The sequence below is a fragment of the Penaeus chinensis genome, chromosome 33 (assembly GCF_019202785.1).
Source record: "Penaeus chinensis breed Huanghai No. 1 chromosome 33, ASM1920278v2, whole genome shotgun sequence".
Classification (NCBI taxonomy): domain Eukaryota; kingdom Metazoa; phylum Arthropoda; class Malacostraca; order Decapoda; family Penaeidae; genus Penaeus; species Penaeus chinensis.
The window spans coordinates 299,901-317,400 of record NC_061851.1 but is presented as its reverse complement, the minus strand read 5'-3'; positions in this window follow the sequence as shown (position 1 = coordinate 317,400).

Genomic DNA, 17,500 nt, shown 5'->3' with positions numbered 1-17,500 from the left:
CAAAATGTGGAACACAATAGAGTTTCATATTAGAGTATTAAGAATAACTGATCTATCAAATGTCGATTAGCTTTCAATCTGAAAGTTGGCCAAATTATTGCTCAAGTAGCATCAGTCTAAATTTTACTTGGTTCATGAATAATCATTTTATTTGTAAGTGATCACTTTAAATATTGTGTGTATTGTAAACAGTTTTGGAGAGAAGAAAGCTTTATGAAACTCGGGTTTTGCCTCTCACTTTTAAAAATTAATGGTCATGTGGTTATAGATGTCAGTGTAATTGCAGAGAAAGTAAATCCTCCAAATCTTTAGTCGAAGTATTTGAAATTAAGGCCCAATGTTGGGGATCACCCCTACCTTGGACCTCAGCCCTCACCTCAACTAATTTTGCATGGTCTATTGTTCTCCCCCTTTCCTTTTCTTTATCTTCTTCATCCCCATATTCTGTCCACTTCCAAAGGTGTGAGAGCCATGCTGAAAGGGTAAAAGTCTGGCATTGCGTCTGTCCTAAATGGCCTCCGGTAGACCAGTTTTTTTCATCACTTATTTCTTCCTTGTTAGAAGCATTAAGGCTTAGCCTGTCTAAATTTGATTTCTCTGGTTTCCCGGCCATTGCCTCTCCTTTGACTACAGCTCCAACCACTGATACAAAGATACCCTCCTCTATGTTTGCTGTCAACTATCCATTGCAAATCATCGACCCACATCATCACTCAACCTTCAGAATACACCCCTTACTCTCTACCAACATCCTCCACTCCATATCCAACTGCACAATCTTTTCCATTGTCTACTCTCTCTCCCCTTATTACTAAACTTTATCCATACTGTCTTCCAGCCCAACAATACTATGTATCTCCATACCACCCTATTTTTCTTCCACCTTCGTCATTTTACTGCTTTTACTTACAAATCTTTTGGCCCAGCCATGTGGGATCGATTCTTTGTTATTCCCCCTAAAGCCCCTTACTCTGACAATACCCTTCTCTTCCAGCAATGTCTCCAAAAACAAGTAGGCAAAGATTCCTTTTGCAGTCATTCCAACCATTCACACCTTGTCACAGTTACTTTTGCGTCCCAAGCTCATGCACTATCTACCCTGACTGACTACTAGCAAACCTATTCCTGCCCAACCTCACTCCCATAATACTTGTACGGGAACTGTTTCCATCTCCCTGACTGATTGTCCTATTTACGACAAGGACTGGTCAGACTTCACTGGCAAACCTATTCCTGTTGAACCTCCCTCTTTTATTGCTTTTACCCCCCCCCCCCCCCCCAATCCCTTGCCCGTTGTTGTCGTGGGGGGGCTTAGGAGGCGGAGACTGGAACCCAATGCTGGGGAACTCTCCAACCTTGGGACTCAGCCCTCGACTCAACTAATTTTGCATGGTTTTTTTTCCCCGCTTACTTTTTCATTTCTGTCCCTTCACCAACCCCTTCTACTATCCACTTCCTAAGGTGCAAGAGCCGTATTGAAAGGATGAAAAGCTGACTTTGTGCCAGTCCTGAACGGCCTGAGGGAGCCGTGGGCACGGTATTCCCCTGCTTTAGTTGTCTAGCCCTTACCCCTGAGGGGTAAGGGCTAGACACCCTGAGGGGTGGACTGTTTCTCTCCCCAAAATACTCCAGGCTTACCATGGCCAACAATGAAGATTTTATACCACCAATTCAAACTCTTCCGATTCCCAGACCCCAGGCTCTCCTTTGACAACGGCTCTGAACACTACAACTAATACCCTCTCCTCAATGCCTACTAGTACAGTATCCACCCTAATCAACACTCAACCCCCAGGAGACATTTCTACTCTCCCAACATGCTCAACTTCAACACCTCTACCCCCACAACCTTCTTCATCAACTACCCCATCCTCCCTTATTACTACCTTACAGCCTTATTGTCCACCTCCCCATAACACTACCTCCCTCAATACTACTCACTCCTCCACACGCCCCCGTCCTTCTACTACCTCCACCTTTACAAGACTCTTAAATACTCTATTTAACCCAGCCAAATGGGACCGATTTTTCGTGATCCCTCCCACAGCTCCTTACTCTAACAACACCTCTTCCAGCAATGTCTCCAAAAACAAGTAGGCAAAGTCTCTTTCCGTAGCCGACCCGACCATTCCCGTCTCGTCACAGTAACCTCTGAAAACCAAGCTATAGCATTATCAAATCTAACTGATCTATATGGTAACCCCATCCCTGCAGAACCCTATCCAACCCTCAATACTTGCACTGGAACTGTTTCTATCTCCCCAGCAAATTGCCCTGTCTATGACAAAAATTGGTCCGATTGTGGAGAAGACTTACTCGCCTGTCTCACGGACTATGATGCGGTATCAGTACAATGCTACTCCATTCCTCCCAGAGGTTATCGTAAGAAACCCACTAACACAGCCAAAATTACTTTCCGTAGACATGACCTACCCTTTAATGTATACATCGGTGGAGAATCCCTCCCTGTCCGACCATATCAACCTCCTCGTCAGTGTCAAAATTGTTGGCGTTTAGGACATCCTGCCAAACATTGCCGTTCCAGTCAGATGCCCTATGTGCCCAACCTGGCCATACCCGATCAAACTGCTCTGCGCAATCACGTACATGTGCCAACTGTGGCGGCCCCCATAATGTATGTTATAGAGGCTGCCCCCACCTACAAATTTGAGTCTGAGGTAGCAACTCTCAGATTCAGACTTGGACTCACTCTACGTGAAGCCAGACAGGAAGCACGTCGACGAGGTTTTTCTCCTACTCCCTACTCTAGTAATGTTGCTCACTCTGCCACTCCCCCTACCTCCCAAGCTCCTACATCCTTCCCTAAACCTATTCCTCCTCCATCAAACTTCCCTTCGTCTACCTCCTACCTTCCTCAGTCAAATTATTTTGCCATCCTAAATCCAGACACTCCAATCTCTACTACAACCCCAACACCTTCCCCTCTCCCTCCCCGCACTACCCGCAACAGACGGTCTAAACGTTCCACCCCCTCTTCCCCTACCACACAATCACCACCTTCCTTTGCCCCTGCTCTTCAGACACCAGTCTTCTCTCTCCCCCCCCCCCCCCCCTCACAAGAAAACCTTTGTGTCACAAAACTCCCCAACCAGTTCCATGAAAGAAACTCTTAAAGATAGTCGAGTCCCAACGAACACTGAAACCCCCCATCCACCTTCAAATTCTATAACTCTCGCTCCCTCCACACTCGAAGTGACTGCCGATATTCATCCTCCTCCTCATATCCCCCAAACACCCTGTCCTCCTACCCTCTCCCAATATTCGCGGTTTCCGTTCTCACAGACCCGAGCTTCGTCATATCCTTCTTATAACCCATCCATTATATGCCTTCAAGAAACTTTTCTTACACATCCTCCTATACCAATCCCCAAATATCATTTTGTCTCTTCCCCACACTCCCTTTATGTCTCGTCTATACTTATCAATCAGAAAATACCTTATGTCATACCTCCTTTTCAAACCACTGTCCCTTGCAAAATTATTCGCATCTTTCTTTGCCGCTGGATCACAGTGATTTCAGTCTACTTCTCCCCTTCCCACCCCATTGACTTTGTTGCTTTTGAAAATCTAATTTCCCAACTCCAACCACCTTTCCTCATAGTTGGTGATTTCAACTGCCGCCACACTCTTTGGGGTGATTCTATCACCAATTCCCGTGGCCGATCCCTAGAACGCTTCCCCTCCACAAGCTGACCTTATCATCTTTATTCAGATCGCCCCACACACTTTGATACACGCACGCAATCTTTTTCATGCACTGACCTCTCTCTATGCTCCCCTTCTCTTCATTTAGATTTCCATTGGTCAGTTCTAGACCACTTTCCTTATAGTGACCACTTTCCAGTTCTCCTTTCTCTTACTTCATATGTACCACTTCCTAAACTCCCCACGCTGGTGCTTTGATAGAGCCGACTGGCGTACTTTCTCTTCGCTCTCTGATATTCATATCCCTCCATCCTCCCTCTCATCCATTTCAGATATGACACAATGTTTCACAACTACAGTCCTAAGAGCTGCCTACACAGCTATTCCTAGAACCTCAAGACCCTATACTATCGCTAATGAACTGGGTGACTATTTCAGCCAGGTAAGTAGTGGTTCTCACCTTTCTCCACACGTCTCTTCTATGAAGACCATCAGGGAACGTACCCCCATTATCTTCACCCTATCCTCCGCTGAGTCCTATAATGCTCCCTTTTCTTCCTCTGAACTCAGTGCTTCCTTACAGTCGTGTCGCAACACTCATGAAGGCCCTGACGGTATTCACTACCGTATACTCTGACATCTCCCATCTTCCTCCTTATCCTTCCTATTAACAATTTACAACCATATATGGACATCAGGAAATTTTCCTTTTCATTGGCGAGAAGCTCTTATCCTTCCCTTCCTGAAACCCAATAAATCGGATAACCTCCCTCAAGACCCATCGCACTAACTAACTGCTTGTGCAAATTACTAGAGCGAATGGTTAACTTCCGCTTAATGTGGTATCTTGAATCCCACAATCTTATCTCACCTTCCCAGTTTGGTTTTCGCCGTGCCCGAAGCACAGCTGACCCCTTGCTCATTTTGAGACATATATTACATCTGCATTTGCACGCCATGAATCCGTGCTAGCTATATTCTTTGACCTAGAAAAAAGCATATGATACTACATGGCGGTACCATATTCTCCAACAATTGTCCTCTCTAGGCATATGTGAAAACATAGGTGTCTTCATAAAGTCTTTCCTCTCCCAACGCACTTTCCAGGTCAAAATTGCCTCTGCCACATCATCCTTCTTTCCGCAAATCGAAGGCGTCCGACAAGGCAGTGTGCTCAGTACCACTTTATTCCTTCTTGCTGTAAATAACATTGTATCGGTTCTACCACTAGGAGCCTGGTCATCATTATATGTTGATGATTTAACCATCTATGCCTCTGGCACATCCATACCAAATCTCTACCAATTTCTTCAGTCTGCAATATCACCAGTATCTTCCGGGGCCACAAACCATGGCTTCCGCTTTTCTACCTCTAAATCTTTCTCCATCCTTTTATCTCACGCACGTGTAGGTCCCCAACCTCCACTCTTCTTATATGGCACTCCACTCCAACACCGTTCCTCTGAAAATTTTCTAGGCATTATTTTTGACTCAAAACTGTCCTGGTGAGACCATATCCTTTACATTAAAGAAAAAGCCTGCCGCCGTCTCCGAATCTTACAAACCCTATCCCATATATCCTGGGGCTCAGATTGCAAAACTCTCCTATTGCAGTAACCTTCTTAACTCGTACTTTCAAATACCCCCTCCCTCCTGAATCCAGAGTCCTTACTAAACAACTTTATGCACTCCTTTTTGCCTTAAAACACATACTCACTCCCCTCTTCCTCTTTCACAATTTTTACTGACTCCCGTAACTCACTAACTCTCATAAAGTCTATACACTAGACCAACCCCCTTGTTTGTAAGATCCAGAACTGGTTGTTCTACCTGTCAACACACCACAAACCAATCAAATTCTGCTGGGTGCCCAGCCATGTTGGTATCCCTGGCAATGAACAGGCAGATACTCTAGCACGCTACACCGCTATGTCCACATCATACCAACCACGTTTCTCACGTATCCTAGCCACGGATTATTACCCATACTTTAAGACCTTCTTGTATAAACGATGGCAATCTTTCTGGTCAAGTCTCCGCACTAATAAATAACATACTGTAAAACTATCAATCTCCTGGTCAGCTCCATTTCATCGTTGGGAGACGGCTCTCGCCCGCTTACACATTGGCCACACCCGTCTAACACTCCTATCTGATGTCACAATCCGATCCACCCTTATGTTCCCAATGTAATGTTCCTCTTTCAGTTCTACATATTCTATTGTCATGCCAATGTTTTGATGCAGCCCGTACCTCTGCTTTCCCCCCACCTATCCTCCCTTCACCGACCTCCCAACTTATCAGACATTTCTACAGAATCTAACACTTTCTGCTTTGACAACTTGTTTTCCTTCCCCAAACGCATATACATCCTTCACTTGATCTAACCCCTTTACATCACCTTACCCGACCTTAACCCATTCACTCGTCAATTACTTTGCCCAACTAATCACTAACTCAACCACCTTTCACTACCTTTTACTATAGTGCTACATGACCTTAGATGTCTAGCACATTTATTTTGCTTTTAACCATTAACCATTATTACTTATTTGTTCCTGTCTCCCTGATTAATTGTCAGACTGAAAACAACCTGCTTGCCTGCCTTACTGACTATGATGCAGTGGCAGTACAGTGCTACAATATTCCTCCCAGAGGCCAGTGTAAGTCCTACACCAATATTGCCAAGATTAGCTTCCGTAGACATGACCTCCTCTATGAAGTTTGTATTGATGAAGTGGCCTACCCTGTCCGACCCCTTTCCCGTCAGTGTCAGAAATGGCATTTTGGCTACCCAGTAAAACACCGTCGATCTCTGGTAATACCTTCACTGTTCAAAGTCTGCTCATGACCTTGAAGTTTACCTTTAATTATACCAGGGCAGCGTATAGCATGTTAACAACTTGCATAGGGATCGGAACCATGTATCTGCGAAGACATGTAGGTGAGGTGTTGTATGTATATGGTATGTGTGTGTATCAGTCTGTATGTGAAATAAATACCTATGCAAGATTAACCACCAGGCGTGGCAAGATTCAAGCATTTACTAATGTCTTGGTTAGATGCTGTTTAAGAGAAGAGCAAAATTCAGAGTAATTATTATTTATGTCCATTATCTCGTATTCATGAAGACATTATTATTACGTTAAGGTTCTCTTGCTATAATCATTCATTGCTGACCATTTGATCATGTTTGTTCCCGTGCAGACATTGTTTAGTGTTTATAGTCACTTCTATTTTCCACGATAAAGTATTGTGTTAATGCTGTTTCCTCTAATCCTTTGATTAAATTCATAAGTTAAAAACAAAAAAAACAATATGCCAATATATTTATCAAAGAGCTCTGTAAGAAATCAAGATTTCACCCCTGTTGTGGTAAAATATTTTTTTTCTCTCCGTTCTGACCCATGGTTCTCCCCATATCCATTACCGACGTGGACCGAAAATACTAGAATCCTTGTCAAAAACATAAAAACATTTTCTTTTTTTCACATATGTTGGATTTCTTGGCAACCAACCAGCGGCATGTGCCCAGGTTATTACGCCAATGGATCTTGTTCATTATTTCAGTCTAGATGTCATATTTGTCTCCCTTAGAAAAGCGATCCCTTTATGTATTATTTTTTCATCATCTGATAAAAGATTTGATGTGAATGATATGTTTTTTAATTGGGGTTATTTTTTTTAGGGTTTGTTTATTGTTGTACTGATGGCCTGTTATTGGGATATGGGTTATCGAAAGCTGGTTGCTGGTCCGCAACCTGCGGCCCGCGGGCCAGATCGGCCCGCAGAGTTCGAACTCATGGCCCTTCCTCCTGCTTGATACTGGCGTGTAGGACGGAACACGCCTGCATGGCTGAGACCTTCACAGTCAGTGGTTTGAGTGCTTTTTGTTCAATAAATTTCATGCAATCTAGTTACTGGTTTACCTGCTTTCATTTATATTATATATATATATATATGTATATGTGTGTGTGTGTGTGTGTGTGTGTGTGTGTGTGTGTGTGTGTGTGTGTGTGTGTGTGTGTGTGTGTGTGTGTGTGTGTGTGTGTGTTTCCTCTTTGGCAGTACGGCCCGGAGGCTACTCCTAGAAACTATCTGGGCCTTACACCGAAAACTTAATGAATCAGGAAAAATGACTATTATATCGCTGGTCGTCGATAGTGCAATATATATGGTATATACATGAAAAATGAGAATGTTTAATAACGATCTCTCTGAATGTCTGGCGTCCCTCTGCCTCCGGCGCCATGATGGAAGCCAGGCTTCCATGATGGTAAAATTGGGGTTTTCCATGGCGCTATATTTGACTTGACCAGGTTATCGATGGTAGATACATTCTCGACGAGGTCGTGGAGTCGTGTGAAAAAGGTTCTTATGCCACCATTTCCGTTAGGATGGCTCGGGTCTTGAGCCACCTCTGCGGCATAGATCAGCGGAGAAGAGGTATTCTTGACTCCACTTCAAGACGCTCGTTCCGAGTATATTTCAGGGCTCCAAGACACATACCCATTCAAACATTCTGCACAGCATCCAAACTTTCAAATTTGAGCTCGATGCCGAGCCGTACACGATTGACCCATAAGCTATGTTAGACCTAATTATACCACTGGCAAAGATTTTCTATCAGCTCCTCATTTATTTCCAGCAAAGCACTTTGGTAAATTAATTTCACTTTTACATTTATTCTTTATTTGGTCAATGTGGCCTGTCCAATTAAGTCACGATCAGAGTAAAAATGCGGTATTTTGAAAAGGTATTGGGTGATTATTTAAAGTTAGCCTGATCGGCATCTTCCTATGTGGAAAAAATACCCTACTCCCCTTTCTTGAGGATAACTTAAAACCCTCCTGGCGGCTCCAGTTATGAATCAGTGTCAGTTAGATGTAATTTGTAAGTCCGCGTTACTGCTTAAATGCCCAAACATCGGTGTACAGTGAGTATTTAAGATTCCGAGGGGGAACTGGTAAGATGTCATTTATCATAGATAGAAATAATGTTGGTGTCAAGACACTTCCTTGTGGGACCTCTGATCAAGGGATTGGCGTTCCTTTCGGAAGCCGTACTACTCATCAGCTAGTTTTTTGTTTTTTGTTTTGTTTCTTTTTTAATACAAAAAATGCAGTAGCCTATTGTTAACAATTCGTTCCATGACCTTGCATAAGAAATTTGCCAACTCAATTGGGCGGTAGAAGATGGCGGATCTGGGATTTCCCCCTCCTTTCAATAATGGAATGATGTGGCCGAACTGCCATGAGTTTGGAAAAGTCTGGCTTTTCCAAATTTCATTGTACACTTCTAGCAACTTAATCATAGCATCATAATTAAGATGCTTTATCATCTCATATCGAATCTCATCGGGGCCTGGGGACGTTCCTCAACCGGCTTCTAGGTCTCAAACAAGCACATTCACTGTTAGGTGTTTTTTTTTTTTGTTTTTTTTTTAATCAAAGTTATCTTCTGTGGCAAAGTGTATAGGTTGCAGCTCAGACGCTCAGGAATGCGGGATAGTAATTGTCTGAGCTGCTTGTACGTGAGAACCTGCCTGGCGAGTGCAATAGCAATGTCTCTCGGTGAATCTAAATGAGTACCCTCGTAAATATTTTTTTAAATTTTGTAAGACGTCTTTTTCTTATTTGTTTTATTAACAGTTGGCCAAACCTGTGATATTGGTGTATTGTTATTTACTGTAGAGATAAAGCTCCTTCAGAGCCTTTGCTTGTCTTATTCTACGAGCCCTAGCTCTTGCTAGTTTGTAATTGCAAAAATTATCGTTATTGATGTTATTTTTGAAAAGTCTGTAGGCCCTACTGCGTTCACATAGCGCCCTGCGGCAACCTTGTGTCCACCATGGAAATCTATGCTTAATACTATCTGTCGAAGTTTTAGGAATGGATATCATTGCTGCATCTAAAATCGAATTCTGAAAATTGTTTACTTTATCGTCAATGGTTTCTCCAACAAGATCGAGCTTGACGCATCTTGTGAGGGCGACCCAGTCTGCTCTATTTACGTTAAATTTAGAAGCTGAAGGCGCGTTCTTGTTTTGTCGCATGAACATTCAGTAAAAATAGGAAGGTGATTGCTTCCCAGCGAGTCGTCAAAGGTGTGCCATAGGCACTTGGCTGCTCTTGTTGAAGAGACCAGTGATGTGTCAATAAAGTTCAAAGTACTGGTATTATCGTCCCCCCGCGCCAGACTACCATCGTTCAGAAAGACCAAATCAAAATCATTAATCAGCTTAACTACTTGCTCACCTCTAACATCCATCCGCAGGGAACCCCATAATGCATGACAATAACATTAAAATCATCTAAAATTAATTTATTCTGTGGCAGACTATCTTGAAGAGCAAAGAGCTCATCAAAAAAATACCTCTTTTTAAGGTGGACAATAAACTGAACATATAATCAGATACGTGGTATTATTTTTTTACTTTGCATGCGACAAATTCCAAAGTAGAAACAATAATCACTTCAGTGAAAAGAAGGCTTTGGTGGGTGTACAGCTAAGAAAAGTATCTTTACTCGCGAGATGTTAGTACTTGTTTATAAAGCTCAGAGCAGAGGAAGCTTTATAAAGTGTTCGAATAGTGTTTTGAGTGGATGCACAACAGCGGCCTCGGGAGTTGACAGATATCGTGCCCGGCGGATTTACGGGGTATACCTACATGGAAATCCTGGACGAGATGTTTCTACCGTCGGTGAGGGCCATGGTGTTCCCGAGTAGGGGCCATTTTACCTTGTCCAGGATAACAGCCCATCCATACGAGCACTGTCGTGAAGGCGTGATTTCAGCAACAAGATTGTACCACATCCAACCAAATTTCCAGATCTCTGTCTCACTGAGATTGTTTAGACAGCCATTGGCAAAGACTTTCCCCAAGATCATACCTGCAATCGTCATATTGTCGTTGCCCAAATAATTACGGTATAGGAGTGATTACGCTCTGTAAACGGATGCCAGTTAACGGAGGCGTTAGTGGCATCCATACCATGTAGATTTGCCAGTGTTCGCCATTCTGATGGCGTTAACACTAAGATTATACATTTCAAAACCCATTTTTTTTTATGTAGCCAAGCGAAGTGAACCCAAATAAAAAAGTTATTCTAGGGGCATGTTAAGCTATAACATGATCTATATAGGTGGAATTAATAAATAAGTTAAAAATTGTGGCTCTTGAAAGAGGGGAGCTACCCCTCCCCCAAATAACGCCTTTGTCAGAGATACCAATATCAGGTCGAGCTCACAGCACTTTTTCAACCGTTTACGTTGTCGTATATTGTTAAGTTACAAAGAGTAAAGGTATTTTTTAACGACTGCACATGGCAACTCCGCCTTCACCCCTACCCATAGGTACTTCCGACATAAATGGTAGTTCCTCAACGGAACAACCTCGCCAGAGACGAGGTGTGTTAAGCGTGTTTCTTGGAGAACTATAATATCGGGAGCATAGGACGAGGGTAATAATTTAAGGTTACTTAACCTAGCTCTAAGACTTTGACACTTCCACTATATTGTCACTAATAAAAGGATACTTTGACACAAATGGCCTCAAGATAAACCCAGATAAAACACAATGTATCTTCATAGGTAGTCGCCAAAATATCGCCAAAATTCCAGTAAACACCACCATAAAATTTGAAGACAGCTACATAAGACCGAGCACTTCAGTAAAACACCTAGGCTACACATTGACAGATTCATGACATTTGAGAACCACGTCGACAACATCCATAGGAAAGTAATGGGCACACTAATTTACCTAAGGCACATAAAAAACAAGATCCCTGCTGAAACTAGGATATCCGTAATACAAACACTAGTTCTCAGTATAATTAATTATTGTTCTAACATCTGGGGCACAACAAACAAAGGTCACATTCAGAAAATCCAAAATTTACAGAACATTGCTGCGAGAGTAGTGCATGGTAACGTAAATAAGTATGACCACATTACCCCACACATAAACAAACTAAATTGGCTAAAAGTACAAAACAAAGGTAACTATGACATTTGCGTACTAATTCACAAAATAATCCAAGGGTTTTATCCAAAGTGGCTATTAACCCTTCCAACCGTAGGTAACACAACATGTGTCCAAACAAGACAGGTAAACTCTCTACACATCAAAGCTCACGCACAGATATAAGGGCACGGCAGACACACGTGGACCCATGATTTGGAACAAATTACCAAATAATATCAGAAACTCTAATGCATTCAAAAATAAATTATAAGAACATTTCTTAAATCACCAATGACATCAGGTTTCAATATATACAAATAGGCATGACTATGTACTGTCATTAATTCTATGGGTATCTTATATTTACATGTACTGTGAAATAACTTTCTCTGTAAAAAGAATAACCATTGTATTTAATGGAATAAAGTATTTTTAATTTGAATTTGAATTTTGGTCGACGCGAAGATTATATTTTAAGGGGTTTGGAAGTGCCTTGTCCACCAGTTTTTATTTTATTTTTTTAGGAGGGAGGCACCTCTTCGCTTCCCGGGGACCTCCCTCGGAATGCTTTGGATACAGAAGTCTCCATGTCCTGCTTCTAGCGAGGGAAACGGCTGGCGGAACGAGACCTTCTCTCTCGAGAAAGTCTGGCGAAGTCCTCACAGGAGTCGCCTTGACGGGATGTTTATGTTGGGTTGATGCAGCCCTTTGATCGACCAATTTAGTCAGTTAATATACTTCAATGTTTAATTATTTGACAGTTTAAGTTCAGCAATTTCATTATCATTAGCTGCAAGCTTTTGACTGATATTACTTGCTCTAGCTTCAGTATAATTAACTTCATGTTTTCTCATATATGCTAATGTCCTTCAGGCTGCTACATTCAGCAGAGTCTTTCTCAATACATCTTCATGAGGTGTGCCCGAATTTTTGGCATCTATTACAGTGCAGTGGCTTTTGGGTGTAAGGTCTTACTTGGACACGTTCATATCCAACACTGGCATAGGGTCCAGTTTTCGTTCACATATTCCCTTTTTTGGTCATACAATTAATGTCCACTACGTCTTGGTCTTTTTTCCCAATAGTTACTTTAACTCTGAGATTATGAATTTGCGTCAAACTTAAGTAAATCCTTAATATGGGAGTTATAGTGTACATATTGTACAAGGAGACGTCCATCTCGCAATTTTCTGACAAAATCCACCGTCTACTTGACCATCAGTGACCTTTTTGATGATAAAGGGGTTCTCGTTCAAAAGTGATTGATTTTCATTCACGCATTCAACATTCACGAACCTTGCATTCTCAGCTGGGATTTTAAAAAAAAGAGGTCTTCTGGGTTTATCATTATTGGGGTTATATTGTTTAGAATCTAGTTTGTCGTACAGTGGTCCTGGGTCACCCCTCCTCCTTGAGAAAGAGAAAGGGTTGGCGGGGTAGCATACCAACAAATACCACCCAGCATCCAACAGAATGTTCGAGCGTTTTCACCGACAGCTGAAGACAGCTCTCACCAGCGCAGATGGGTGAATCATCTCCCGTTTGCTCTTCTCAGCATTCGGACGGATGTGAAGCAGGACTTCGGCTGCATGGCAGCTGAATGAGTCTATGGCACGACGCTCTCCCTTCCCGCTGATCTGGTCGCAAATCTCAGTACAGCACTCCTTCACCCCATGAGTACGTCAAGGAGCTCCGTGAGAGGATGGCCCTAATTCGAGCTCAGCCACCCAGGCCATCGCGGAACCGTCCTGGCTTTGTGCCGAAGGACCTCCAGCACTGTATCCCTGTCCTGGTTTGTGTGGATGCCATCCAACCCCCACTCCAACAACCATACCATACCCTGGGATCTCCAGGACCGACAAGACCGTCACCATCGACACCATCTAAATAGATCGGGTGAAGCCAGCACATATTGAGGCTATGGTTAACACCTACTCCAACCGTCGCTCTTGTTGTTTCCACAGATGTGGCTCGGCCTGTGTCAGCTATTCATAGATGTCTCATTTTGTTCTCAATCGTCGATGCTTACCGTGATGGCGGGATTGCCAGCAGGCTCTCCTGCCACCATGATGTAAGCATGCGGCATGATCTCCTTACAAGCCCGGCGGATGTCTCAGAAACTGTGTGCTCACAAAACTATTTGCAATGCATGTCTGCATAGTCAATTGTTTGTAAGATTTGTACACACACACACACACATACACACACACACATACTCATTGCTGTGAACGCCGTTGGCGCATCGCGATGTGCAGCAGTTTTGGCGGGGAAAAAATCAGAGGGGACTGAACGACACGGGCGTCTGCACGCATGTGGAGTTCTGATTGACTGTGCCATTTTTTTTTCTCTCACCCACGCCACGCTGTTGCACGGAGAATTTGCAATAATTAGTATCAGGAGTGGGATCCACGTCTACTAATGAAGGATAATAGTGAACTTGTGCGTGAACTGGTGGCGAAAGTGACGAGATATGGCGGGTCAGGGCGAAGGTGAGCAGTTTTTGCTCGGAGATTCGCCAGGAAGTGAATGGGATCCGTGAGGAAGTCAGTGAATTTAAGCAAAAAGAGAAACACTTGATATATGAGACACAGTGCAGGCTTGCAAGTGTGGAGCAACTGGAAGGGAGTTGGAGTAACATGATAGAAGAAATGTAGAAAGAAATTCGCGTACTTCAAACAGCTGGAGAAGAGATGAAAGAAGAAATTAAAGAAGCCAAAGAAGAAATAAAGGAAGAAGCACGCAGGGAGCTGGAAAAGGCGAAAATGGCGGCAATGGGACTCCAAGAGGAGTCGGCATCGAGTGAGGCAATGAGCGAGGCCAGGGGGACGCCGCTTCATTTGACGCTCGTACAGCCTGAGACGCCAGACAGCCACGTGGGCTCGGACTCCCCTCGAGCTTCCCCACCGCCTTCACTACGTTCAGCCAGTAACAAGACAATAAGGGAACCGTAAGATTTTGATGGTCGAGTGTCCCTGGAGGCCTTTCTAGCACAGTTCGAAGTATTGGCGGTGGAACAACACTGGGATGAGTTGGAAAGGGCAGTACAATTGGTAACAAGTCTCAGGGGCCAAGCTGTAGAAATTCTGGGAAACCTAACACCAACGCAGAGGGCAACATACTCCACTGCCAGGGCGGCATTGGAGCACAGATACGGACACGAGCACTAGGCCGAAGCGTTCCGGTCCAGAATTAGGACCAAGGCAAGTTTCAAAGAGAAACACTTCAACAGCTGTCTCAAGAGTTAAAGTCACTTGTGCGTCGTGCTTACCCCGGAGCGAATGAAGACCTGGTGTTTGTTTTGTTGAGGAATCGATTGCAGGATCAACAACTGCAAGTTTATGTAAACCAAGCCCATACCACAGACTTACAGGAGGCGTTGGCACGTGCATTAGAGTTCAGGATGAGCGGCAACAGTAGTGTAGTGCAGGTGTATCTAAAAGTCCAGCAAGGTCTCAGAGCCAGGTCGTAAGCAATACTGCCCCAAGGCTAAGACGCAATCAACCGATTATGAGGCTTCAGGATACCAGCACCAGCCCTGCTTTTGGAGTTGCGATGAACTGGGCCATCTGTCGCAGAATCGCCCGAAGCAGTCTGCGGGAAACGACGAGAGGCTGGGGGAAGGGGCACGCCAGCCAACAGCTGCCAGGTCCATTGAATTTGTTGCAGAGCTTGGACAACATCAGCTAAACCACAGGGTGAGTGTAGGGCCCTCTGGGAACCACTCAAATATTTTATCCAGAGGCGCATTATCTGTTATTTCCTTTCTGTGGTTTCTCCAAAAGTTATCTTTAGAACCCACACTATAAAGGAAGAAGAATCATACAGGTTATTTATGATCCAACTTCAGCCTTAGAGGTAACTGAGAGAAGGGGTAATATCAAAACACTTAATGAGCTTACAAATTTTAGTTGACATTATGAATCATAAATCATTACACTTTTACAATAAAATAAACATACATTTACCAAAATGTCCAGGTACTGCAACCTGTCACTCTTTACACTAGTTGTTCTTCTCAGCTATCTTCTTTCCTTTTCTTCATCCATTTCCTGGGCTCCCAAAGATGTTATTTTCTTTCATTCTTGTGCACAGCACCAGGAACGAATAAATTCAATCTTCAGCAAAACCAAATTAAAATAAAGCAAAAACATAAAACCACAAAAAAACATAAACCCATTCCTAGAAAAGAAACAATTATTCTAGTTTAGGAATGATAAAATAATATAAAGTAATCAAATCTAAGTAAATAATTTCCTGAAAGAACAAAAATATTTCTTACAAACAAACAAATTATGTATAACATTTATGTCATTATATATGATCTGAGTAATTGTATGCACATTATAGTATTTTTTGACTAAACATCATTTTAATAGTATACAATTATAAATGTAAAGAACACTTACGCTTTGAATGGGTTTTAAATTCTTAATAATAATGAGAGAGACACATCGGGATGTTGTTCAAGTGCCATGTGCCAGCCTCGAGCTGTGAAGAAAACATACTATATATCTCTAATTTCCAGTTTGATCTCCAATATTTACTTTCTTTTGTTCTATAAATGAAATACATAGTATTTTATGATTTTATTAATTATATAATTACAGCTGAATATTCTTTCTTACCTCGGATATTTCACGATAATCTAAAAGACTTTCAGGCTGTTGTATGGCACTCTTCTCTGATTTCTCTCTCTCTCTCTATGTTTATAGCAATAGTATCAGGTTTTAGTACTGTATATATTTCAAAATTTAAAGTCTACTCTGATCACATATAGGGAAAACATATAGTTCTTCTTAATCTATACATGCATAATTTTCAGAACTTAAATGAATCTTTCCAATAACAAAAATAGTACATATTATTTTCTTCATCAAAATATAAACTATACAACCTTAATATAACGGTACTATTGACATATAACAGTGTGCCATTTAAATTAAGAAAATGTATGGTGGGGTAACAAAAAACTGTTATATTTTACGATTTCCTAATCTTAGTAAAAAAAAAAAAATAATATGGAAATATATAGACTTCATGTAAAACTAATAAAATAAAGTATCATCTTTCTAGGAAAATAATTAAGTACTTTTATCTTACATAGCTAAAGACAAAACCTGAGGTGTGTATATATAAGTAATACATATGCATAAAGACCAAGTGAGGTATACACAGGGAGGTTTCTAGACGAATTTTTGGGTCATTCTAACTTCACATCCCTTGTGCTCATTACATGAGGGTACAGTCACTGGCATTCCATGTTGTCTTACAATAGACACCGGGGCAGACAGGACCATCATCAACACAGTTACCGCAAAGCAAGGCCTTCCTCTTGCATCACATTGAGTTTGCGGAGTCACAGGGCACTGGGCGCAACTGAGGGGTCCCACGGAGGCGGTGCTAGGGATTGGTGGCGCAGAGTACCACCTACTGGCGTATATAGCAGACTTGGAAGACCCCTGCCTCCTTGGTCAGGTCTATCTTGCGCAATGTGAGGCAACGTCTTTGCAAGTGGATGACGTGGAGGTGCCTTTTGTAAACAATACAGTGGTGAGGTAGTGTGAGGTAAGGACTAACGTGCCTCCCCATTTGGAAGAATTGCCTCAGAGGAGTGTTCACGGTCTTACAGGGGAGCAGGCTGACAAGCTGCGGACCTTATTGTGTATTTATTGTGTATTTATTTTCGATAGGGGACTTGGATGTTGGCTATACAGACCTAGTGAAGTATCAAGTCGATACAAGTAGAAGTCGCCCTATTAAAAATGCTCCCAGACATATACCCCCAGTGTAGAGGCGCGATATGGAAGAAGCTATTGCAGAGATGCAGACATTGGGGATCATTGAAAGGTCAAGCAGCCCCTGGTC